At 35.1% G+C, this 26,698-nt stretch overlaps 1 protein-coding gene across 12 annotated transcripts in view; it reads left to right on the plus strand.

Moving 5' to 3' along the window:
* LOC145255614 (pleckstrin homology domain-containing family H member 2-like) overlaps window positions 1-26,698 on the plus strand; it is a 1,732,783-nt gene that overhangs the window by 1,388,108 nt on the left and 317,977 nt on the right. The window contains exon 27 of one of the 12 annotated variants that reach the window (XR_013863868.1): window positions 8,563-8,617. The exons of the other annotated variants lie outside the window; for them this stretch is intronic. The gene's annotated coding sequence lies outside the window, so the exon portion shown is untranslated. The remainder of the gene's footprint in view (window positions 1-8,562; window positions 8,618-26,698) is intronic. 12 annotated transcript variants of the gene reach the window in all.

Consider the following 26,698-nt stretch of genomic DNA (forward strand, 5'->3'; position numbering starts at 1 on the left):
ACATGTAGCAAGCTTTTTAATCAGTTTTTGGGCGAAAATTAGGCTGTCAAGAGGTCAGATCCCTAGCTAGAAAGGCACGCGAGAAACATCTACCTTTGTACGTAGAAGGTAGATGTTTCTAACATGCCTTTCTAGCTAGGGATTTCCTCTTCTTTCCTTTTCTTCAAAAAATGCTCCATTGCCAAAAGTGTGCTTATTCATAAAGTCTGAAGAAATGCTGGTGTTGAAAATTTTCAAACGACATAATGCTTGAAATTGTCGAAGTGGACATGGAAACAATTGTAACGTAAATTGAAATACACTTTTTGTTGCCACCAACACCTTGTTTTGAAGTCTTGTTTTTGCTTACACAGTATATTAATGCTCAATTATAAAATTTAATAATTTTGTAGATTACTCTTTAAGTCAACCATTTTTGGCTTAAAACTCATTGGTATATGAAAATTTACTGAATTTCACGAACTCAGTATAATTACACACACACACACACACACACACACACACACACACACACACACACACACACACATATATATATATATATATATATATATATATATATATATATATATATATATATATACTAGCAGGGACGCCCAAATTGCCCGATTGTAAAATATACCTAAATATGATATTTTAATTTACACAGATTTCGTATTTATTATTATAGTCAATAATTTCATATTATATTGTACCCAATAGATAGTCACTTTCTCAAAAGTAAAAAAAAAAAAGATGGTTTAATGCCAGCAGATAGAATCGAGACTAAAACCAAAATTGATAATGGAAATCGTTAAGAAAAACATCGCAGTCCTTAAAAAAGAAAGAAAAGAAGAGAAACAGAGGAGGACAGGAAAAGAGAAAAAATAGGAACGGTGGTTGAGGAAAGAGCGGATAAGAAATATGGAGATACATAGAACATATATATATATATATATATATATATATATATATATATATATATATATATATATATATATATATATATATATATATTTTGTGTACAGAAAGTTGTTAGTTGAGACAGCTCATTGGTACCGTCGGTTTCAAGCCCGATAATAAGATACATATATATATATATATATATATATATATATATATATATATATATATATATATATGTATATGTATCTTCTTCTTCTTGCTCGTCCGTCGAAGTTGACGATGACCAAGGTATCAATCAGTTCGGCGTCAGGGGTTTGTGGGTTCTGAGATGGCTGATGAGGCCAATCCGTGCTCGGCAGACTCTTCCGCACTCTGGACATGTGAAGGCGGTATCGGCAGGCTGTAAACCGGCAGCTCTCTCTATATATGTATATAGACACACACACACACACACACACACACACACACACACACGATGTTGACGGTGTCCCTGTGATTTGTTCCTTGATAATGGAGACAAAATGGCTTTGTTGAGAGGTTTGAATCATAAATCCCTGCACTGATGATTTCGGAAGAATGAAACACTATTATCTGTAGGTATTAAAAGTAATCATATATATATATATATATATATATATATATATATATATATATATATATATGGCATTAAGCATTAATTATGGTGCTATATAGTAAGAGCGTACATCGAAAAACAAAAGTAGGTTTAAGATTCCCAACATTCATACTAGAATTGTCCGTAGCATAACGGATACAGTGCTAGATAAAATTCAGTTCTCAGTGACACTCTTCTGGAACTTGGTGCAAATTCTCAGTTCAGGCGAAATGAAATTATCAATCCATCTAAAAAAAAAAAAAAAAAATCAGAAACTGATCTAACCTTCCTAAAACGGGTCTATAGATCGATGCCTCCGTTTAGTCTCAAGAGACAATGGATATCCCCTGTAAGGATAGCTGCGCGTGTAATTGTGAGGCGAGTTTTGCACAAGCCTAAACACACTTCTCCTGAATCGGCACTGCTTGAGTCCAGAGGCAAGGAGAAGTTCAGGACGAGTGGCAACAATGCGGAGATAATTGCAGAGCACATACAGCACCTGGAATTCCTAAATGGTCACCCATTTTAGTACTGACTAGGCTCAACGTTGCTTAACTAAGGTGATTTAACGCAAAAATGATATTTATGATGGTTTATGCCGATAGGCCATTGTATAACAGCGTGCATGTGAAAATATCAGCAGCAGCCGAAGGATAGCTGGCTAGCGAAAATATTAGCAAAAACAGTTTTTAAAGCACACATTTGGATGATTGAAACTTTGACCTCCAGAAGATTATAACTTTACAATTTGATGTTACCAAGTTCATTATCCACTACGCCATGGGTCATTGCAGGGAATTTTTGTATAAATTTTCGGAATCTTACCTCTAACCTTTGGCGAATGGTGGCTTCATAGAAATATAGAATACTGCAAATGTGAGATTTCTTTTTAGCTTGTGGAATGTCAACTCCTCGCAGCAAACTTGGCAGTATCTTCTATTTACGAGTTATAAATGTAAATTAGCAAATGTGCCCGAGCTTGCCTAACTAGAAAAGAAGATACAAATACACCATGTGGTCGAAGGAGAGAAGCAAGTTGCCACTACTCGGATAAGATAGACGTGTGAATACGAGGGCAAATTAGGTGGCAGGGAGACAGAGACTTTTAAAAAGCACACGTGTGTGCGAAAAGACTTTGGAAATATAATGATAAGTTCATAAGCATAGTCGTTGATGGGCTGAAATCAGAAGCTCACAGTATTAATCCTGGAGCCCCTCAGGGGTCCTTCCTGGGCCCAACTGTCTTCCTAATCTACATTAATTATCTTCCAAATCACATCCTTACATCATTCGTAGACATTTATGCTGATGACACTACCATCTATGGTTGCACATCTAAAACCGTAAACGACCAAGTTTTCTCCGATCCTATCTCCTCTGATCTTGAGCACGTGGTACAATGGGGAAAGAAGTCGCATCTAAAACCAAGCTTTTATCTTTACATCATCAAAGCTCTGATCCCAATATGGTATCAATTGAAATGAATGGCTTTCGTCTTGGGGGGGGCCTCATGTTTTGACAAGCTTCTGGGCTTGACCTTTACTCCTGATCTGAAATAGAACACATACATCAAATCCGTTCCCCAGGTCGCTGGAAAAATTGTGGCATCCTTCTATCGATCCAGTAGATATCTCACTGCTGATACAATTCTGTATCTATATAAGAGCAAAGTACGGCCAAGGATGGAGTATTGTTGCCACATCTGGGTAGGGGCTGCTAGAAAGGACCCTTCCTGCTTTGATAGAGTTCAAAATAGACTTCGTAGCCTCGTACGGGATGTCCTGTTTTTCTTCCCTGCAATATTTTTCTCACAGAACAGTTGTTGCGAGTTTGTCTTTGCTTTATCGTTATTTTCATGGCAACTGCTCGACTGAGCTTCAATCTATGGTCCTCCCTCGCCAAACTTTTCATAAGAAACACTCGTCTAGCTGTAAACACTATCAACAATTCTCCCCACTCTTTATCTGTGCCTAAACCTAAACGTAGATTCCATGAACAAAGCTTTCTTAGAACTGCACGCCTGTGGAACTGTCTTCCGTTTTCCTGCTTTCCAGCTGATTACAATATGGTTTTTGATGAGCCGTTCCATATAAGTTAACAAATTTACCGAATCTCCATTACTAACGGTTACTATATTGTCCAATTTCTACTGTACACTCTATGATCCTCAAATGGCCTCTTGGCCTTGATAAGTGGTTATGCCTATGTAAAAAAAAAATAATGAAATGCATTGTTTTGGAAGAACCACGAATAAGTGCATTTCATATTTGTTGTGGCGTTAGTATTTGAATAATTGATAAGGAAAAAAAACACAGTAACAGTTAAAAAATATGAACGAAAATACATGAAAAAGGTAAAGCGAGCAATACCTTTGCTCAACTGCTGGACTTGTTGATGACGATCATACTTTCCGAGTGTCCGTCTCAGACTGACTTGGTCAACCGGTCCTCGTTACCCAGAAGTGACATCATGGAATAGGTGCGTCCCCAACACATGCATTTAAAAAAAAAAACGAGTCGGATTTATATTTCTTTCCTTTGTTTGTTCATGGATCTTTACAAGTGTATGTATGGTCTATCTGAACTGTATATTTTCATCACAGTTTGTTGGTGGGGTGATCGCAAAGTAGGCGAGGTAAACAGACCATCAAGGTGGCTATAGTAAGACGGAGATGCCACTTGTGTCGGCAGGAGAATACCATCTGGCTGCATTAGAATAAAACAGAAAGAAACGACTTCAGGTTGCATAGGCAACATGTACGAAAAGGTGTGTTTGAATTAAGTTGCGTAAGCGACATGCCGGATTAAATGGCTATAGCAAGACAGTGATGTCACCTGTCTAGGCAGAAGAATAACGGTCGACGGGAGTAGCAAGACAAAGAGGCCACCTGCATAAAACAGAAACAAACAGTTGGCAGTTGCACAGGCAGCATGTGGAAAAAAAGACGATCTGCCGGATTAGATGGCTGTAGTAACATAGAGATGCCACCTGTGTCGGCAGAAGAATAGCATTTGGCAATTTCAGTTTTGGTATGACGCCGATCGCTTTTGTTTATTTATTTGCATATTATTTAGTTCTCCTTGTTCTTTGTTCGTTTTTTGTTTATTTTGTCATGGCATCCTATCCCCCCTTGAGTATTTTTCTTTTTCACTTTAAACGATTTAGTTTTCAATTCTTTTTTGTTTTTGCTTTCTTTTTTTCTGTATTTGTTATTTCTTTGTTATTTTAGTTATTGTTTTTGTACTAATAAGTTTGGTTTCAACTATCATCATCATCATCATCAGCAGCAGCAGCAGCAGCAGCGTTCTTCTCCTTATTGTCCACCGCCACCACCTTCTTCTTTTTCTTCTTCTTTCGGTTTTCTTCTTCTCGTGGTCCTCCTCCTTTTTCTTTATTTTCTCCCTGTTTCTTCTTTTCATATTCCTTCCTCCTCTTCTTCACCTTTTTCTTATTTTCCTTTTTCTTTTCCTTCTCCTCACGATCTCTCTTTCTTCTTCTTCTTTTCTTTTTCCTCTTCTTTATCTTATTCCTCATTTCTCTCTTTCTTTTTTTATTTTCCTTCTCCTTCTGTTCTTCCTCTCTTCTTCACCCTCCTCCTCCTTCACAATCCACTTACCATCGCTCCACATTTGTTTTCATCTCTTCATAATAGCCCCACCCCATCATCCCCTTCATAAACTCTTACGTCACCAAAGTCTCAATTCTTCTTCCCATGATCCTTCATCCCCCCATAATTCCAAAACCATCATCCTAAAGAAACCACCTTCACTTTTCACTTCCGAGACCCCCCCGCCCCTCGCCACCAGACCAATGAAACCATTTCGGAAAGTAGCGCGCTCATTTTGTTACTGTCGTTCACCGAACCTTCAATTGCGCAGAATGTTAGCCCATTGACGAGCAAACGATATTGGCGGCCATCTTGTTTTCAACATTTTTTTCTTTCCCCTTCTTTCTATCGCCAAGGAAAGGACTGAAGCTATGGCGAGGAGGGGTTGGGAATGGTTTCTAGGGGGAGGTTGACGAGGAGTAGAAGTCGACAGAGATGGATGGATCGATCGATTGGAATAGATGATAGGGTGGGGAGGCAGGAAGACAGTGGAAGCACCGAATTGGAAGGGAGGAGGAATTATCAAAGTGGAGGTAAAAAAGGGGGAAACAGCTAAAAATCCGTGTAAAGATGGATGAACCACACCGCCATAACGTGCATCCCCCCCTATCTCTCCCCTCTCCCCACCCTTCTCCCCCTCCCCCAGCCCTCAGTGTATTTTCCTTCACTTTCGACGTCGTTATCTTACACGAGGTGTGCAGTTTTTAAAAACGTGCATTTCATATATTGGATGATGCGAGTCTTTATTTTATTTTTTCGAGCTTTATTTCCTAACATTTCATTTAAAAAGAAGCTTTCAAAGCCTATTCGTTTCTATTCGTATATCTAACCTGTGAAGTTTTCTTGGTTGGATTTCAAACGTCAGACCCAAATAGCATTATAGCTGACAAATCAGCTATTGCTGATTGCCTACCTATTTTTATATGTTATAGTTGTACCGTGTTATTCGCAATATAACAGCACAAAGACCTAAATAGCGTTTAAACTGGCGATGGCGACAATAAATTTAAAATTTTTGTACCACCGTGTTATTGGCAATACAGGGCGCGACAAAAATATCTCCCACATTTGATCGTGCAGTTTCTGTGCAATCATTACTTTGTATGGATTGAACTGCATATCAGTCTGTAAAATTCTTCTGGCTTTTCGATCAGACAATTCCAAGACCAAATGATGTTTGCGAGCTGAACGTGTATGAGACTGAATAACAGAAAGTCTCACAGCTCGAATACTGCCTGGCGTTCGAGCACTTTGACGTCTTCCAAGTGGCTTTCTTTTAAATGCCGAATGTGTAGCTCTAAAATTTGCAACCCATAACTGTATTGGGTTTCTATCCGGAACAGCGTCATGCCTTCCTAACTTGTAATGAACTCGGAAAGCCCTCTGTGTTGCAGTTACAGATTCACCATTCTTCAAAAGATATTTCTACAGTAAAAGCAGATGTGCACCAGTCCAAACCATATTGTTTGATGAGGGTACCTGAAACCAAAATGGCAAATTATTAGCTAAATGAAACCATAATTGGCACTTAAGTTCATTAGCAACATATAGTTGAAAGTTTAAAATGTGGGATAGATTTCTGTCGCGTTCTGTGCAATAACGCACTTAGCTACAATGTATTTAAAAGAAAATACTAAGTCCGAAACAGATAATGGCTATTCGATTTAATTCAATAAATTTGGTCAAAAATAAAATGCGCATGCTTCAGTTGTCATGCAGGGGAAGAGTAGCGTAAATTAAATTAAAGAGGAAACCCCCTTGTGCGTATAATGGCTTTGCTATTTCCTATTTTCATATTATTTTCATATTTTCATATTATTTTCATATTTTCATATTATTTTCCTATTTTCATATTATTTTCCTATTTTCATATTATTTTCATATTTTCATATTATTTTCCTATTTTCATATTATTTTCATATTATTTTCATATTTTCATATTATTTTCCTATTTTCATATTATTTTCATATTATTTTCATATTTTCATATTATTTTCATATTTTCATATTATTTTCATATTTTCATATTTTCATATTATTTTCATATTTTCATATTATTTTCATATTTTCATATTATTTTCATATTTTCATATTATTTTCATATTTTCATATTATTTTCATATTTTCATATTATTTTCATATTTTTATATTATTTTCATATTTTCATATTATTTTCCTATTTTCATATTATTTTCATATTTTCATATTATTTTCATATTTTCATATTATTTTCATATTATTTTCCTATTTTCATATTATTTTCATATTATTTTCCTATTTTCATATTATTTTCCTATTTTCATATTATTTTCCTATTTTCATATTATTTTCCTATTTTCATATTATTTTCATATTTTCATATTATTTTCATATTTTTATATTATTTTCATATTTTTATATTATTTTCCTATTTTCATATTATTTTCCTATTTTCATATTATTTTCATATTTTCATATTATTTTCATATTTTTATATTATTTTCATATTTTCATATTATTTTCATATTATTTTCCTATTTTCATATTATTTTCATATTATTTTCCTATTTTCATATTATTTTCATATTTTCATATTATTTTCATATTATTTTCCTATTTTCATATTATTTTCATATTTTCATATTATTTTCATATTTTCATATTATTTTCCTATTTTCATATTATTTTCCTATTTTCATATTATTTTCATATTTTCATATTATTTTCCTATTTTCATATTATTTTCCTATTTTCATATTATTTTCCTATTTTCATATTATTTTCATATTTTCATATTATTTTCCTATTTTCATATTATTTTCATATTTTCATATTATTTTCCTATTTTCATATTATTTTCATATTTTCATATTATTTTCCTATTTTCATATTATTTTCATATTATTTTCCTATTTTCATATTATTTTCCTATTTTCATATTATTTTCATATTTTCATACTATTTTCCTATTTTCATATTATTTTCCTATTTTCATATTATTTTCCTATTTTCATATTATTTTCATATTTTCATATTATTTTCCTATTTTCATATTATTTTCATATTATTTTCATATTTTCATATTATTTTCATATTTTCATATTGCCTTTTCCGTCATAGTAAAAATAAAACTTGTTTTTTTAATATGAATTTTACTTCTCCATGACCTGATGGATTTTCTGGTAGCATTAATTTACCCTGGACATCTGTAATTCTGGTTCCCGTTCTTATGGATTATCAATGGACTTATTTGGACTTATTTCTGTTTTTTTTTCCTGGATTTTACCTTCTTATTCAATGGATTTTAACCATATCCTTTGATATTTCTACTTTTTTCATTGTTCCTGATTTCATAATCATTATGAATGTTTAGAAACTTTCACAAAATGTTAAAAACTTTTTTATTCAAATATGATTCAATTCATATTTGTTGTTTCTTTTAATGCATTAACCTACAAAATTTTATTGTATATTTTAGAAACCTCTTTCCTTTGATGAGAAGAATCGCATTTTTCGAAACTCCATGGAATAAGGTCTTTCACGTTTATTTGTACTCCTCGTCGGATAATGAAAAATTTGTGTATACTTTCTTTACAGTTTCTTTTTTTGAGAATTTGAATTAATTTTCAATAATAAGATTTTCTATTATATATATTATTCCACATGTAGTATTGTTTCGTTGTATCACAACTCATCAGTGCGGCTAGACTAGCACCTTTCCCTAGCCAGGATTGAACTATCGCGTTGATAGTCGGCAGTTCTAATCATCGGCTCATGGGATCGGTGCTCGCAAATGATATCAACGAATGTCCATTTAAATAAACATTCGCCCACCGCTTTTATAGTGCTCGAGCTGCTAGTTTATTTACAAAAAAAACAGCGAGCTTTACTTTATAGTGAGTGAAATACATTTACGATAGTGCTCTACCCAAAGAGGGGGGGCTTAAAATATATAGTCATTCATATACAGTACTGATATATATATATATATATATATATATATATATATATATATATATATATATATATATATATATATTTAAAGGAGATTAGAACAATAGTCTAAAGAGCAGAGTGTATTTTAATGTAATAGTGAAATTACTAGTTTAATTAAAATACAGGAAAGAAAAAGTGCTCGTTGTAATTCAGATATATAATAAGCTCGATAGGTAAATATCCTAGAGATAATTTAATATTTAGTAATGTGATTGATAATTTAAAAATCAAATTATAATTAAATTAAAAATCCGTTTCATAAGAAGGAACAACAACAAAATCAATTATTTGTACGATCGTTTAGGAAAACAGTGTTTTTATTGTGGTAGACATCAAGTTACGGACAATAATTATTACATATAGTTTTTTAATAATGGTGTCTTTTAAATTTAATAAAACCCCTTCACAATTTGCTGATGAGGAAACCTTGTTTATTAAAACACTATATGTAATAATTATTGTCCGTAACTTGATGTCTACCACAATAAAAACACTGTTTTCCGAAACGATCGTACAAATAATTAATTTTGTTGTTGTTCCTTCTTATGAAACGGATTTTTAATTTAATTATAATTTGATTTTGAAATTATCAATCACATTACTAAATATATGTGTGTGTGTGTGTGTGTGATCCAAATACAGTACTGTTTGTATATATATATAATTAAATAAATAAGTAAAACTTACAACCATAACCCATTAGAACAGATGCACCACTGCACTCCGCTCATACACCAACTCACAGTCCACACGGAGCCTTACTACAAGCCCCTTCCCATATAAATTATATATAAAAAATAAAAGAAATTAAATAAATAAGTAAAAAAAAAACAGCAATATATAAAAAAAAATAATAATAGATAGAAAAGACTCTGCTTACGAAATTTCCAGTTCAACGAAAAGAGATGTAATTTTTTTTTGTTCCCGTATACGAAAATTATTTTCAGGATACAAAAGATACTAGTGACAAAAAGTTTATTTTTCAGGCACCTAGTTCTTTGAAATCTTTTTAAAATCGGCGTTTTATTCGATTAAAATTTAAAAAAATATTTTTCTTGAAAAAATTATGTTGATTTTTATCTGAAAAACATGCTTTTATTTAGACTTATATATTTTTTCTACTTACCCCCTCATAAATAAAAAAGTATTTAAAGAATTAAAAATTAATCTACGCATTACAATTATCATATATATATATATATATATATATATATATATATATATATATATATATATATATATATATATATAGTAGAGATTTAGAAGGCTGTCACAATGCGAGGAATGAGATATAGTCGGTGTTGGTGAAAGAAGACGAAAACAAGTGGCGATTTACAAATCAATAAGTACATACATATATGTATATATATACATATATTTATTCAGTTGTATTAAATACAAATGTCTTACTTGTTATGTCTGCGACAATATCCATAATAATTTTGGAAAAAAATTCATTTTTCAAATGGTAGACGTGACAGACCGATTCAAAGCATGTTAGATGATGGAGCGGAAATTGAATGGCTGTGTGGAGCCTCGGAGCAAATGTAAGGAAGGGATTTATGTATGGCCTGTTTTAGCTAATTAACATATTTTTTTGTTTTTTTTATGAAAAAATTTTTGTAAAATATATATATATATTCTATTTATTTATTTTTTAGTTTATAACGTGTTGCTTTAGCGTAAGCTTTTTTTTTTAATTTTGTATATTCTACGTCTATTTTGTTGTCTTTATTATTTTTTTCTGCTGTTATGTATTATTCATTTATTTGTTTAATTTATTAACATCCTAGCATATTCAGTGGAATGACTTGGTGTATCTAGGTCACACAAGTCGCTAGCAGACTGGTACTGGTTAGGTTTTGAAGGAGAGAAGTAGAAGGGCGGTGTGAGAGAGGAGAGGAGGGGGTGCGGGAGTGGGCGCTCTCAGTCGGCTGTTGGGGTGTTTAGGTTAGGGGTGCGGTTGTCAGGAATAGGAAGATAGCTGGGAAGGGGGGCGCTGGATTGACATTCCTTGGGAAGTGTTAATTTATTTATTTTAATAAAACTATAAGTGGTTATAGATAGAACATTTTTTTTCTATTTACTTCTTTATTATTATTTGTTTATTAATTTATTTGTGTTTGTTGTTAGTGTTTATTTGGGTTTGAATAGGTAGGTTAGCTTAAATCAAATTTTTTTTTTAATTGGTTTATGTTACTTCAGCTAACTATTTATTATTATTATTTTATATATTGCTGTTTTTTACTTATTTATTTAATTTCTTTTATTTTTATATATAATTTATATGGGAGGGGGCTTGTAGTAAGGCCCTGTTTGAACTGTGAGTTGGTGTATGAGCGGTGTGCAGTGGTGTACCTGTTCTAATGGGTTAAGGTTGTAATGTTATGTCTTTGGTGGGAGCCGTATGTAAAGATATAATGAATGATGATCCGAGCTCCAGTCTATTATTAAGTTCTGGTCGTAATTTGGATATTAGTAATGATTCTGTTATGCGAAGATTTCCAATATTGCGTTCTGTGGTTAAAATGTCCACTTTAATAGATATATTAGTGTTTGTGCAGGTGTTGAGGTGTTTGTGGAATGATGATGCTTGTGTTTGTGCGTGTTCCTTGATTCTTATGTGTAGGGGTCTTGTGGTGCTGCCCACGTAGAATTTTCCACAGGCAGAGCATTCTAGTTTGTAGACTACATGTGTGCGGTGGCATATGGTTGTGGGGTATATGGGCCAATTTGTCAGTGTGCATGGTTGTGGGTCCTCGTTGTGCTTGTGTTTAGAAACCTGAAAAAAAAAAGAAAAAGTTTTAATCTAATAGGTCCCAAACTGTCTACCAAGTTCCAACCACTGTCCAATCGCCGCACTATTGCATCCATGTGTCTGGATTACAAATACGTCAAGTACGCTGACGAACTTACTGCTCTGATATCCTTTGAATATTTCAAGATAGGAACACCAAACTGGAGTCAATTAATTACGTATCTTGACGTTCCACTGTATATAAAAATAAATTACTTCTTTTTTTCATGACTGGAATACTGTCAGCTTATTTATACATTAAGGGTTTCTGCATTTTGAATTACATTTTCTGTAGACCTCTTATGGACCTCGACCTTAAGGGGGCATGGGCTCCAGCTGAGAAACGCTAATATAGATATCATAGAATTACGTCATTAATTTAATTTGTCATGTATAAATTATTATATTACTTATACTCACTTGGAGTTCTCACAAAAACCATCATCATCATCATCATCCACTGTATATATTGTCGCCCGCAAATCTTGTTAAAAGTTCGTAGAGTAAATGAATCTTGCATTTTGTTTAAAAGTTCATATCGTGCCGCCACATGGTTTTAACAAACTCTGTCGTGTCGATATGTGCTTAAAAGTCTTTCTCTTTCTCCGCCATGTGCTTTTCTTTTTATTGCATCTCCTTTAAAAGTTATTGTCGTGCCGCTACGCCGTTAAAAAAAAACTCTATCGTGTCGACAGGTGCTTAAAAGCCCCTCTCTGTCTCTGTCTTCGTCACGTGCCTTTCTTTGCCCTTCTCTGCTTTTAACTTCCTTTTTTTTTCTGCCACGGCCTGGTCATTTTCATACGTGTTAATAGCTTCGTTACACGAACACTACTACCACCACCACCACCACCACCACCACCACTGGTTATCTAATAAAAAATACCATGTATCATTGACCTTTTATTATAGAGTGGAGATTTTTTTTTTCCGGAATTCATATCAGACGGCAAGGTTTGTCTGACTTACTTCTTGCTTTCTCGCTTCCCCTGTTCGCTTGAAATTGTTTCGTCCGGGCGCTATAAAAGAAAACAAAAACACGTTTTTACTCGTTAAATTTGTGTGTGATGGGACGGGTTTATATTTCTTTGTGTACAAATAAATACACATTGGTCTTTATTATAGATTCGAGGGAGAGGGATAAGTCCTTGCCCAATGAAAAGGGACAGCTCTTGTATCCTCCAAAACGATCATCAAATGATTCTATGTGGTCAGCTGAATCAGACGCTCACCTTTTGTTCTTAATTGTAGATTTCATTATGTACGCGTGTGTGGATGCGTCAAATGAATTGGTTGAAAGCTATTTGTTTTTATACCTACGTGAGGAAGGAGGCTATCAAGGTAATCCATTTTTGTTTGCGTCTTGAGAGAGAGAGAGAGAGAGAGAGAGAGAGAGAGAGAGAGAGATAGCGAGAGATTAAGATAGATTGAGGAATAGATTGAGATAGATAGATTGAGAGAGAGAGAAAGAGGAAGTAAAAGATTTACAGAGAGAGGTAAAACGAGTAAGATTGAAAGATAGATTGCGAGAAAGAGAGGAGAGAGAGAGAGAGAGAGAAAGAGAGAGAGAGAGAGAGAGAGAGAGAGAAATACATTACGAGTTAGATTAAGGAAAGGATTGCAGTAAAATTGAGAGAGGAAGACGGAGAGAAGAGAGATTGCAAGATTCCAAGATAGATTGAGAAAAATTGAGAAAGGAGAAGCAGATAGCGAGTGAAATTGGGAGATGAATTGAGAGAGACTGATGTATTCACATAGATAGATAGATAGATAGATAGATAGATAAAAGATAGGAGTATTTAAATATATACAGTTTCTCTTTCCTTTCTCCTCATTACTCCATCTTTTCATTCTATCTACCTGTTTGTCTATTCTTCCGAGAAATCTAATCTTCGCTTTCAAGTCATCAACTATCCTTTATAAAAAAAATGTACCAACCCAAAAGTTTTTTATTTTACATTTTTTTACATTCATTTAAGTTTTTACATTTATTTAAGTTTTTTAGAGTCATTTTTTTACATTTTAAAAAATTTAAGTATGTTTAGTCATTTATGACATTAATTTTTACATTCATTTACATTTTTTTTACATTTATTTAAGTTTTTTACAGTCATGTTTTACATTTTTTTTTACATTTATTTAAATTTAATGCATTATATTTTTTACATTTTTTACATTTATTTAAGTTTTTTTTACATTTTTTTTTTTACATTTATTTAAATTTAATGCATTATATTTTTTACATTTTTTACATTTATTTAAGTTTTTTTAGAGTCATTTTTTACATTTTTTTTACATTTATTTAAATTTAATGCATTTTTTACATTTTTTAGATTTATTTAAGTTTGACATTAATTTTAATATTATTTAGGTTTTTCACATTTATTTACATTTTTTACATTAGTTTTTTCCACATTTTTTACATTCATTTTTTTTTTTACATTTTTCCCATTCATTTAAGTTTTTACAGTAATTTCTTATATTTTTTCATTTTGTACATTTAAGTTTCACTTTCAAGTTTGTTTCTTTTTTAACAAATTATTATTTTAAAAATAGGATTAAAAAGCAAAAATTTATTTCTGTGCTTAAAATTAAACATAAAAAAATTATTTTCTAGATGTGCCCATCTGTAAGACACAATAACGCTTGACTGCTTCCTAGCTGACTACATTTATTTTCAAGTCTAATGTAAACAAGTTCCTGTTGAGCCGTCTTTTTAAATATATACACACTATTCAAGTTCCACCATTACCGATCATCAGTGTTGTCTCACCGACCTATTAACATTAACAATTATCCTCGAGTGGCCTTCGGCCTTGATAAGCGATGATCCTCCCTAATAATAGTAATTTTTTGGATTCTTCGGACTACTGTTCTCATTTTGACTGCTATTTTCACAACGTTTCGGTCGATCTAACCTCCGACCTTTTTTTTAGGTGTTTCTTGTCGAACTCGGGAATCTTTCTGTCGAACTCGGGAATCTGCACGGAATTTCGAACGGAGTCCTTCATTTAATTCATGGGAATGCACGTTCTCGTTATGTGAGCCATGACTGGGTATAAGTAATTCGCAATTCTGTTTTGAGTGTCGCCCGCACTGAGGATTGAACCTTCCACTTCCAGAAGAGTTTAACTTTACAGTTGTTCAATCCTCAGTGCGGGCAACACTCGAAATCCAATTGCGAATTACTCAGGAATTCTACCCAGTTATCGCCGATGGAGCCAAAAGCATGCTACCCCCGTCTGTGGATTAAATTAAATTCGAAATTCCGTGCAGATTCCCGAGTTCGATAAGATAAATCTGAAGAAGGTCGGAGGTTACATCGGCCGAAACATTATACAAACAACACTCTAGATGAGAACGGTAGTCCGAAGAATCCAATTAACATGAATAATCAAGCATCATGTAAAAGATTCTGAAACGTTACATTTTTTTAATCCATAAAAATTCGCCGAGAATTTTTAAGCAAGTTTTAATGACTTGCTATTCGACAGTTTAAAGTCTTTCAAACTTGTTTCACTATTCAGAGGGTCACGATATAATTCATTCTTTTGTTCTCCAAGTATTAACAAAACATTTAACAACTAATTTCTTGATAAAAAGCGAAATGCATTCTGGCGGATTTTTTTTTTAATATGATGTTTAAATTTCATTGTATTTTATGCGATCGAATTTTAAATTTATAATAGTAAATAACTATTGGAGAAAGTCGACGTTGCCCAGGATTGAATGAGTATAAAGAACGTTCCACCCTCCGATATTTTTATTGAAATCGATGAAATCGCCCATTTTTTAATCAAATCGATTGATTGGCTGCTCTAATCGGGAACCCACCGTAGTGCACCAGAATGAAGCATCACATAGTCCACAATACATTATAGTCTACATTGCACTCTGCAGGACCTTCTGTTGATTTTCTAAAATTATGTTTGCATAATGACTTGAATGGAAGTTAAAACACAAAAGTCAAGTATCATGGTTCAGTTGTGCTCTAAACAGAAATATTAATTTCTAATACGCCTTTGTCTTATAAAAGAATCTACAGTTGATTTTATATGCTGGACCTTTCTGTTTGTGCGCTGACAAATTATCTCAAATGCACGTGTGATGTTAGGTTGTATAAGAGTGTTAACTTGGGTCGAAATCAGACTTCCTCCTTGAATCGAATTTTTTGGATTATGGATTTTCGATACATACCGAAGGCTTTCCGATACAAAACTTATCTAAGAGCACTTCCAGACGCATCAAGTATATTTGTGTGAAATTTAAAACAAATCGGGACAGCTGGAGCTGCTTCGGAGTCCATATGGAACTCTCTCTCTCCATCTATTTTTTTTTCCCCACACACACATACACACTGACAAAATGCCGTTTATATATAAGTTCAGATAAAAAAAATAATGTGTAAGTCACGTAGATGCGAGAAACGTATATACACAGACACAAGAAGTAGTCACATAATTTTAATAAGGATTTCCTTATTTTTGTCGGTTATTTAAAAACAAAAATTGCTGTTTCCTGCCTCATCCTTCTTCCTTTCCTCTTCCCCCTTTCTATTCCGTTTTCTTTTTACTATCCCCCTTTCTTTCTTACATGGACGCTCTCCTCCTTATTTACTTCCGTCCTCCCTCCAGCACTTCCTTTCTCCCTCTATCCCTTTCTTTCTCTCTCCATCCCTTCCTTCCTCCTTCCATTCATTCCTCCTCTCTTTCCTTCGCCCCAACCTTCCTTTCCTTCCTCCCTCTGCCCATTTCACTAATCGTAACCACCTTTTTATTCTTCCTTCCTTCCTTCCTTTCTCCTACCTTTCCTCCTCCTATCTCCCTCTCTTTTTATTCCCCTCTCTCTTTCTTACTCTCTCTTTCTCTCTCTTTCTCGCCTTCTTTCCTTATTCTCTTTCCTTCGGCGATCCCTTCCTTCATCCCATTTCTTATTACCTTCCGTCTTTCTTTCCCCTTCCAATTCTTTTCCTATGTCCATTTCACTCGTCACCTCGGCCCCTCCCAAGATTAGCAACCACATCCCTCCAACAAGACAGAGTGCGCATACATTATCTCCCCCTCCCCTTCTCTCTCTCCGTGTATATTTTACGCAATTGCTCGCATCCGAGAAGACGCGCATGTTTCGCGCGGCACGTGCGTTATTCCCCTGTTTCTCCCTCTAATCTTATGACTCGCATTTGTAGCCGAGAAAGCGTGACGACATGCTGTAGGCACAACATGCTGGCCAGCGCTGATCTAGCCATCTATCAGCAGGGTCTGTTTTACAACAGATAGCCGTGCAAAAAGTGGTCAAAACCAGATCTATAACAAATAAATGTTATCCAGGAAATCTAGTTCTCTCCCACTGCAAGAACCAGGGTCGGAAAGTGGGATGGAGAAGTCAGCGCCCCAGAAGAGGGGAACTCTGACATGCGAAAAGGTGCCCGGCCAGCCCCGTCGGCATTCCCCGGCGAGGGCGCGTCAGGCGATTAGCAATAAACTAACCCTTTCTCAAAGAGAGAAGGCAAAGCCTGGGAGGGTGGACCTCCTAGGACTGCACAGAACTTTACTCTCACCGCAAAATTAACAGGGACCGGATCATACATTCTTGATTTTGGGAGCCGAGGATGAAAAAAAAAAAAAAAAAAAAAAAAAATCCCCGCCGAAATGTTACCAAAGGCAAGATGATGTACTTTTCTATTAAGCTGATTACATTTTTAGTGCTTTTACTTTTATTCGGCTCGAGAAGCAAGTAATGTCAAGTGTTACGTGAGACCAATAAAAATAGCCGACCTTTGACACTTATATTTTTTAAGTGTCGATAATATCTAAAAAATCCTAAATGAAACAAAACGCCCGTAGAAACCCACCACTAAACGTTTAATTGGGTGGATTTATACTAGTATTTTGTTTTATTTTGGAATTTTGAGTCATTACCGAGACTTTAAACATGCAAGAGTCAAATGTAGGCCATTTTTTTTCTTCTCGCGTAACACTCAACACTGCTAGCTTTTCGAGCCGAATAAACGTTTTAAAGTAAGTAAAAACACTAAAAGCTTATGCAGCTAGATAAAAGAGAATATTATCTTGCCTTTGGTAACATTTATTGTTTTTTTTACCACTTTTTCGTACTAATGTGTATTGTAAAACAAACTCCTGTCGATATATCTCATGACGTTCATCCCTCATCCTTCTGTCCCTTTATAAAACACACACACACACACACACACACACACACACACACACACACACACACACACACACACACACACCTTCCCTTTTAGTAAAGTCCAACTTTTCGTAAAATAGTATCGCCTGTTATTTACTGAGCGTAATGCAAATCTCTTTGCAAATCCCGTATTTTGTTCTTTAGTCATCACATTCCATTGAAATCAAAATAACAAAGTTTCAAACATCATAAAAAAAAACATATGTAATACATATTATTCTCATAATAGTGTTCAAAGATTTTACTAAGTGTTTTCAATAATCCTTTTTATTTTTTTAAAGAAATAATTCAATAATTCTTTAAAAACAAATGAGCATAAAAAAGTGTCTAAATTAATTCTATCTTTACATCATCAACGCTCTGATCCCCATCTGGCATCAATTGAAATGGATGGCTCTCGTCTTGGGGAGGCTCCATGTTTTGACAAGCTTCTGGGATTGACCTTTACTCCTGATCTGAAATGGAACATGCACATCAAATCTGTTGCAAAGGTCGCTGGAATCCTTCTACCTCTCCAGGAGATATCTCACTGCTGATGCAATTCTCTATCTATATAAAAGCCAAGTACGTCCAAGGATTGGATACTGCTGCCATATCTGGGCAGGAGCTGCTAAAAACAGCCTATCCTGCCTTGACAGAGTACAAAATAAACTTCGTAGCCTAGTGGGGGATGCCCTTTCCTCTTCCCTGCAACCTCTCTCCCACAAAAGCGACGTTGCGAGCCTGTCGTTATTTTATCGTTATTTCCATAGTAAGAGCTCATCTGAGCTCCAATCTCTGGTCCCCCCCTCGCCAGTCTTTCACGACAAACACCCGTCTAGCTGTCAGTAATTTTCCCCACTCTTTATTTGTGCCTAAATCAAAACGTAGATTCTATGAACAAAGCTTTCTTAGAAGTGCACGCCTGTGGAACTCTCTTCCGTTTGCCTGTTTCCCACCTGACTACAACTTAGATGTCTTCAAGTCCAACATAAACTAGTTCCTGATTAACCGCACCCTTAAGTAAGACCTTTATCAAATCTCCAATATTAACGATTACTACGATATTGTCCCATTGATCACTGTACACGCAATAACCCTAATCCTCGAGTGGCCTCCCGGGCTTGATAAGTGGTGACTTCCATGTAAAAAATAAGATATAAAAATAATTCTTAAAAAAAAAAAACAACAAAAAAAAACTAATTTCAATAATTCTTAATTTAAATTGTTCTTCCTTTTTATTTTAATTATTATTAAATAAACATAGAAAGATTGGGAAAATGTAATATAAACAGTGTACCCGCAGGGGAGATATAGGCGCGAGAGGAAAAAAAGAAGGAACTGACTTACCTTGTAACCGCATCCGGTAGCGCTACGCCGGAAGTTAATAAAGTACGTTAGCTGACTATAACCCACTCTGCTTATAATACTATAATTTATTTTACTGACTCCTTCTACTGTTTCGCTCCTTAATATAGTCGGAAGAGCAGAAATGTTGAATAATCTCCTAATCCCTGTCTTATTTTAGCAGAGGGCATATGGGCGCGTGTGAGTATATCAACGGCAGTGAAAGGTAGCTGGCCAGCGAAAATATTAGCAGCAGCAGCAGCAGCAGCTGTTAAAGCACGTATACAAATTAGCAAGTGTGCGTGAGCTTGCGTCACAAGAAAAGGAGCAAAAAATACACCACGTGGTCGAGAGGAGAAGCAATTTGCGACCGGTAAAGATGGACGTGTAGAGTTGAGAGCGAGGAAGCAAGAGAAAGACTTTTAAAAAGCGAATTTAAAGATAAAAAAAAAAAAAAATTAGCAACACGGGATAACACGTGATTATGTTTCTTCGGCATTTTGGTTTCGTAAATTTTAATTTTTTTTTTAAAGAACTTACAATTAGTTAATGGTCTAATTTAACTTTAACCCCCTTTTTTCGTTACTAATAAAAAACTAATAATATCCTCGCATTATTTTACTTGATATTTCTATTGACTTTATAATTTTATTTTTTGTAAACTTATTTTGAATTCAATTTAAATACGGCATCTTTGAAATGTAGAACGAAAGTCCCTTCCCTTTCCTTTATGAAACATGGCGACTTATAAACCTGAGGAAGGTCGAAGGTTACATCAATCGAAACGTTGTGCAAATAACACTCAAGATGAGAACATTAGTTCGATGAAACGAAATAATAAATCCAGAGAAAGACTACGAACCCCAGAGAAAAGAGAAATCATTTCAAAACTGTAAAAACAATGGATATAACAGATCGGGGCTTTGAATTATAACCGAAACCCTCATCCCAAACCTAACCCCAAACCTAACCTCCAATCAAACCATGTGTAAAACAATAAAATTGCGCAACATTAAAGAAAAAGACAGAGCATCTGTGGCCATATTTTTATGCACAATGGCATGAAAATCTCCAGGTAAAAAAAAAAAATCCTAAGGTAAAAAAATTCCAAGGTAAAAAAAATTCCGAGGTAAAAAAAAAATTCCGAAGGTAAAAAAATTTCAGCTAAAAAATATCCAGGTGATGACTGATACCGATACCTCCGTTCAGTCTCGAAAGATAATGGATACCCCCGTAAGGCTAGCTGCGCGTGTAATTGTGTGGCAAAAGTTGCGCAATCTCCAACCTCACCTCTCCTGAATCGGCATTGTTTGAGTCCAGTGGCAAAGAAAACTCCCGGAAACAATGCCGAGATAAGCAGAGAGCATATACAGTAACTGAAATTCTCAAATGCTCACCCATTTTAGTATTGACCAAGCTTATCGTTGCTTAACTTCAGTGGTCTAACGAGAACCGGTGTGTCAATGTGATTCTACCGTATATTATATATAAACACTACGTGTCAAACAATAAAATTATGCAACACTCAAGAAAGTACAGAACCTCTGTGGCCATTTTATATGCACAATGGCACGAAAAATCTATTTCCGGCCTCTTTTTTGTCGATTTGGATACAAATACAAACAGTAGTTCGAATAATCCAAATAATCGAAGATTGTACTTGTTTGACGAAGACTCACCTGAAAACACACGAACACATCTTACACGTCGCTCGACGACGAACTAAAATATTTGAGGTAACGAGTAATTTCCTTGATTAACCTTAAATATGGCCTCTGCCACCCTAGAAAGTCAAATAGACGTGGTCCAAATAGGGGAGGGAAACATATCTTGCATTATTAAAACTTCCGGAAATCTGTGGAAATTCTATGGTGCTTTTTACATCACTCTACATCAGAGTTTCCCAATGGGATCTGTACCATTCACCTGGGGTGCGAGACGTACAGATCCTATTGACTCCAGTTGGGCGGTGGTCAAAGTTATCGTATAGGGGGGGGGGTCCCTGAGATCCTTTAGAAGGGCGGTCAAAGACTAAGAGCTTCTAGTAACATTTCTAGGTGTTTCTGAACTTGATGCTGATCATCAACAACATATCGATCGATGATTCCTGTGATTATTATTCTGATTTTTATTGATTATTGTATTAGCAGTTTTTATTGATTATTGTATTAGCAATGATATGATATATTAATTGACCCACCTCGATAGAGTTCAAAATAGACTTCGTAGACTCGTAGGGGATGTCCTTTTCTCTTCCCTGCAACTTCTTTCTCACAGAAGAGATGTTACGAGTTTGTCTCTGCTTTATCGTTATTTTCATGGCAAGTGCTCGACTGAGCTTCAATCTATGGTCTCTCATCGCCAAACTTTCACAAGAAACACCCGTTAGCAGAAAACACTATCACTAATTTCCCCCACTATTTATCTGTGCCTAAACCTAAGCGTAGATTCCATGGGCAAAGCTTTTTTCTTAGAACTGCACGCCTATTGAATTGTATACCGTTTTCCTGCTTTCTAGCTGACTAAAATATGGTTGTCTTCAAGTCTAACGTAAACAAGTTTTTTGATGAGCCGTTCCATATAAGTTAACAAATTTACCGAATTTCCATTACTAACGATTACTATATTGTCCAATTCCTACTGTACACTTTTTAACCCTTATCCTCGAATGGCCTTTTGACCTTGATGAGTGGTGATTCCTATGTAAAAAACAAAAAACAAAAAAAAACTTGATCTATAGTTGTTATTGTTTCCATTCGATTGACAGAGTCGAATTTTGTTGAATAAATTTTATGAATATTCATTTATTTATTTTAATTTTAATTATGTGCTACCACGACCACTGACATTATTATGTAGGGAGGGGCGGTAGTAGGAATCCGAGTGTTCTAGGGGGAGTTTTCCGAAAAAGGCTGGGACACCCTGCTCTATATAATTTACTGTTAATAATCGTATTCTCTAATAAACGTCTGTCGGGATCAATAGTATTAAGAAAAGAACACCCTTTCTTCTTCCAGAAAACATTTGTGATTATCAGTTAAATATTTCTATCTCTACTTTTTACATAAAAAGGCACATTATCTGTGAGCGTGTGTGAGTTCGTTCCCTATAGACTCTGAAAGGGCTGGGCCGATTTTTAGGGGTTAATTTCACACAAGCGTACTTTATGTGATTAAAAATGTTCTTAGATAGGTTTTGTATCGGAATGCCTGCGATAAGTATCGAAAATTGGTAATCGGAAAAATCTGACTAAAAAAAAGGATCATCACGATTTTGACCAAAGTAAACACCTTATACAGCCTAACATCACAAGTACATTTGAAAAGTTTTATTACCGCACAATCAGAAGGGCCCGGAGCATAAAATAAATAGTAGGATCTTTGATAAGACAGGGACGCGTTCGGAATAAATGTTTCTGTTTGGAGCACAATTGAAATTAATTAAACTAAGCACACAGTGCATCATTAAAAAAGTACAGGATATATCTCTGTCCAATTATAAAATTGGACAGAGATTTCCTGTACTTTTTTAATGACATGGAAAATCCATTTCTGGCTTTTTTTTTTTGTCGAATAAGGCACATTTTTTTTTCTTTTTTTTTTTTGTAAAATTATCATTTTCAAGAATTTTGCTGAGAATCTTAGTGATATATACACAGTGGCATGGGTAATCCATTTCTGGCTTTCTCGTTGAATTAGGTACAGTTTTTGCAAAAATGTCACTTGAGAATTTTGCTGAGAATCTTAGTGATGCGAGTGATGAACATGGCGAGAGATTGCATCATGATATTCCAGTGATTCAGAAACGTTTTAAAGAAAACTAAATGTTGGCAGATACCTCTGGAATATAAAAATGGAGGATGATACCCAGCACAAGAGGTTTAAAAGGACAAATGTTGTTTAAATTGTCAATTATGTGTCATTCATTCATAACCAATAATAAAATATGATTTATAGTACATGAAAACGATGTCAAATCAAGATAAATAAAGGCCAGATTTAGTATCAGTATATTTTTATTACATATTTCATTGACGAAGAAACATCTTAAAGGAAAATGGAACCCTTGCATGTTCGCAGACTACTCGTGGAATATTAAAAAGGAAGATGTCCTTTAAACTGCCTAATGCCTTAATGAATCTTGCTTTCCTGCCTGCTGGAAAACTGCTTCTGTGGTACCAGATTTAAAGAATTCTGACGAAAGAACTGACCCAGTAAATTATCGCCTCATTAGCCTCCTCCCACTTTTCGCCAAAATATTTGAGTCCATAATTAACCAAGCTCTAGTACATCACCTTACAGCCGCTAAACTTCTGACCGATCAACAATTGATGAAGAAACGTTTTAAAGGAAAATGGAACCCTTGCATGTTCGCAGACTACTTGTGGAATATTAAAAAGGAAGATGACTTTCAAGAACGTTAAGAAAACAAATGTTCTTTAAACTGACAATTCTGTTTTTCATTCATAGCCAATGATAAAACAAATATGATTTATAATATGCAAGCCTGAGTTCCCGACGTTGCCCGGGTGTGTCGAGGTGTCTGTAAGGGGGTTGGTTGAGCAACCAAAGTCCTAAATAAAAAAAAAGTGAATTAAAACAACTCAAAATAGCAGTGAGAACCCGTGGAAGCGCCGAAAAAAAAGTAGTAGACAGATTCAAACCCGTAAGGCGCAAGAGGAAAATGAGATGAAAAAAAAAAAAACAACAAAAAAAAAACAGTCTTATCGACGTGCCCATCGCGCTTGTAACGTCATGTGCGTTCGAAATAACCTGTTTTATGCGACGTCATTCATTGAATGACTTGCAAAAAATGTCGACAAAAAACTTACCCCTCCTTCTAGAAAACGGCCCAGTTGACGGTGAGAGAATGAATGTGTTTGGCTAATTTTTGGATATTATTAGCCGAAAGACTGAGCTTTTAAACAATATCAATTTTGTAAGTGTTGGTCGCGTGTGCAGAAAGTTGAGACATACAAACATACAGATAAACAGACTTTGAGATTTACCCGGCCGTGTTTGTAGGCGGAAAAGAAAGTGAAAGAAAACGTGAGATCTTACCGCAACGCTAGGAGGCCATAGGAAGTGAAAAGCGTTGAAAGTTCGCGATATCAATCAAGAAGTTGACTTGCAGAAACGAACGTTGGCTGGAACCCAGTTCAGCTTTCTGCTGTTTCATTTATTTGTTTGTTTCGTCACGATGTTTGGGGAAAACAGCTCCCCACAAAAAGGGAGTGTCCAAATGAATAGCAATTGTCTGATATGAGGGGTTTCACCCAGATTGATCAAAGCTGATTGCTTTCTGGACGTCCTGGCACGAAAGGCCAGGAAGCTGCCTTAGCTTTCGATTCAGTTTTGCTTTTATCCGAAAAAAAAAAAAAAAACGAACAAACATAAATAGTGTGAATTTTATAAAAATCGATGTAAATAAATGTAGATACAACGTGCGTTCGCAAATCGAGATATTATAATCTAGGGAGTATATAAAAAGTTCTAAGAAATGGTGACCCCCCCGAGAATCATGGCGAAAAAAAGCCTTGCTGGACATACAAAAACACGCGCGGCCGTTTTGTCGTTTATATATATACTAGTGGGGGTACTCGGTGTTTTGATGTATGTGTGCTCTTAAATCAAAAAGAAACACGGGGGTGGGTAAAAAAGTTTTGGTAGGCAGGTAGGATTGAACCCGAAGCCCTGAGGCGAAGTTGGAAAATAAAGTGTGAAAAAATGTGACACGTTAACCGCTCGGACAGTAAGAAAGAGTAACTGAAAGATGTTTGAATTTATTTTAGTAGGAAGAGAATTGACATGTGCCCGCACTTAATGACTTAATGAGGTCAAATAGAAGTCTCGGATTAACATTTTCTGCGAGTGTTACGGCGACATAAGTAATCGCTATTCAGCAGTTAACATTTTTCTGCGGGACAATTTTTAATGAGGTCACAATCCGGTTTGTTTGTTTTTACCCAACTTTGGGGAAAACCAGCTCCCCCATTTATTAGGGGGAGTGTCCAGACGAAAGCAATTGTCTGATATGACGGGGAAAAGCCGACATTCACCAAACGTTTACATCACTTTCCGGATGTGGGCAGGGAACTGCCGATCCAAATCCAGTTTCGCATTTTATTCTGAAAAGCGAAAGAAACACGTAGCGATCTAAAAATCTGGGGGGAAAAATAGCATTTAAAAGTCGGGCAAATTAAATACACGCGCGAACCCCATTGTTAAGTCGTACATATTGTAATCTAGACAGCATATAAAAAGTTTTCAAAGGAGTGAGCCGACCGAGAATCCCAGCGAAAAAAGCCTTTGGTGGGCATACACAAAAATGCATACACATTCAATTCTGTTTATGAAAATTGAATTGAAACTAGGTCAGTTAGAAAAACGAACAATAGCGAATTTTAACATATTGAAAAATAGGTTAGGTCGAAAATAGGTTAGAGAATTCTTATTTGCAGACAGGTGTGAACAGTTCACGTGAGTTCAAGACCATGCGAGTCAAGCACATTCTCGGACATGAGGCGAACGAGACATTTGAGGCATGTTTAGGCCACGGGATCGATCAAGCACGTTTTTGGCCATGCGATGGCGTCATGGCTGAGAAATGAATTCTCAATATAGGGCTAGTTTTAGAGAGAGTACAGGGAGAGAGTTGGACAGATGAAGAGCAGGAGAGAGAGTCGAGTCGGACGAATCCCCCTTTGGAAGCGAAGGGTTAGAAGTTGTAATCATGTAGTGACTTTGAATTTCTGGATGTCTTCATTGACTGATCGAAGAAATAAAGAAACATCATATTTTGTAACTGCGTTATTTGTTGTGTCATTCTCAGCAAACAAAGGTAAAGTGAAATTGTATTTATATGAACTTTGTTCCCGCACTCATCTTGATAATGAACATTGTGTATAAACCCCATCCTCAAGTAATGTATAAATTCAGCCTTAAGTAATGTGTCTCTCCATCTTAAAAAATGTATCCATCTCCATTATAAGCAATGACTGTCTTCTCCTGTGATAAAAGAACTGATAAATCATCCCTCTCCTAATATATGTGTTAAGAAGAACATCAGAACAGAAAAAGGTATACATGTCTATCTCTCTTCTATCCCCCTCTCATCCTGTATTACATGTCCCTGTCTCTCTTTAAATGAGACCGATATATGTCTCTCCAATATGAACACTCAACTATATAATAACCATCTCTAAAAAGACCCGAGTATGCAACACAGAAATATGTTGGCAAGTTAAAATGCAAAATGTTCATTTCAACTTGCCGACATATTTCTATTA

The sequence above is a fragment of the Euprymna scolopes genome, chromosome 31, assembly GCF_053919585.1.
Source record: "Euprymna scolopes isolate OS-2025 chromosome 31, ASM5391958v1, whole genome shotgun sequence".
Classification (NCBI taxonomy): Eukaryota; Metazoa; Mollusca; class Cephalopoda; order Sepiida; family Sepiolidae; genus Euprymna; species Euprymna scolopes.